The sequence below is a fragment of the Malurus melanocephalus genome, unplaced genomic scaffold (genome assembly GCF_030028575.1).
Source record: "Malurus melanocephalus ecotype Western Australia unplaced genomic scaffold, MMel_1.1 scaffold_1635, whole genome shotgun sequence".
NCBI lineage: Eukaryota > Metazoa > Chordata > Aves > Passeriformes > Maluridae > Malurus > Malurus melanocephalus.
In genome coordinates, this window is record NW_026624867.1 from 17,109 (window position 1) to 18,335 (window position 1,227).

General features: G+C 54.0%; 1 protein-coding gene across 1 annotated transcript in view; it reads right to left on the reverse strand.

Annotated features, from left to right (window-relative positions):
• The window catches only part of MARS1 (methionyl-tRNA synthetase 1), a gene marked incomplete at its 5' end in the record, with an annotated part of 13,498 nt that overhangs the window by 8,684 nt on the left and 3,587 nt on the right, over positions 1–1,227 (reverse strand). The window lies entirely within an intron of this gene.

Genomic DNA, 1,227 nt, shown 5'->3' on the forward strand with positions numbered 1-1,227 from the left:
GGGGTTTTGGGGGTCCTAAATGGGGGTTTAGAGGGTCCCCAAAGGGAAATTTGGGGGTCCCAAAGGAGGGTTTTGGGTTCCCCAAAGGGATTTTGGGGGTCCCCAAGAGGTTTTGGGGTCCCCAAAGGGGAATTTAGGGGTCCCCAAAGGGGTTTGGGGGTCCCAAAGGGGGATTTAAGGGTCCCAAAGGGATTTTGGGGGTCCCAAATGGGCGATTTAAGGGTCCCAAAAGGGGATTTAAGGGTCCCAAAGTGGGTTTTGGGGTCCCAAAGCGGGATTTGTGGGGTCCCAAAGAGGTTTTGGGGTCCCCAAATGGATTTTAGGGGTTCCCAAAGGGGTTTTGGGGATCCCAAAGAGGGATTTAAGGGTCCCAAAGTGGGATTTGTGGTTCCCAAAGGGGGTTTTGGGGGTCCCAAATGGGGGATTTGGGAGTCCCAAAGGTATTTTGGGGGTCCCAAAGGAGGGGATTTGGGGGTCCCCAAAGCGGGGTTTTGGGCATCCCAAAGGAGAGTTTTGGGGGTCCCAAAGGGGTTTTGGGGGTCCCCAAAGTAGTTTAGAGGGTCCCCAAAGGGATTTTAGGGGTTCCCAAAGGGGTTTTGGGGGTCCCAAAGGGGGATTTAAGGGTCCCAAAGGGGTTTTGGGGGTCCCCAAAGGAGTTTAGAGGGTCCCCAAAGGAATTTTAGGGGTCCCCAAAGGGGGGTTTGGGGGTCCCAAAGAGGGATTTGAGGGTCCCAAAGGGGGATTTGTGGTTCCACAAAGGGGTTTTGGGGGTCCCAAATGGGCGATTTAAGGGTCCCAAAAGGGCATTTGAGGGTCCCAAAGGGATTTTGGGGGTCCCAAAGAGGTTTTGAGGGTCCCCAAAGAGATTTTAGGGGTTCCCAAAGGAGGGTTTTGAGGGTCCCAAAGGGGGATTTAAGGGTCCCAAAGGGATTTTGGGGGTCCCAAAGGGATTTTGGGGGTCCCAAAGGGGGTTTTGGAGGTCCCAAAGAGGGATTTGACCGTCCCAAAGGGATTTTGGGGGTCCCAAAGGGGTGTTTAGAGGACCCAAAGCAGGGTTTTGGGCATCGCAAAGGAGGGTTTTGGGGATCCCAAAGAGGGATTTAAGCGTCCCAAAGGGGTTTTGGGGGTCCCAAAGGGGTTTGGGGGTCCCAAAGAGGGATTTGAGGGTCCCAAAGGGGGATTTGTGGTTCCACAAAGTGGTTTTGGAGGTCCCAAAGAGGGATTTGA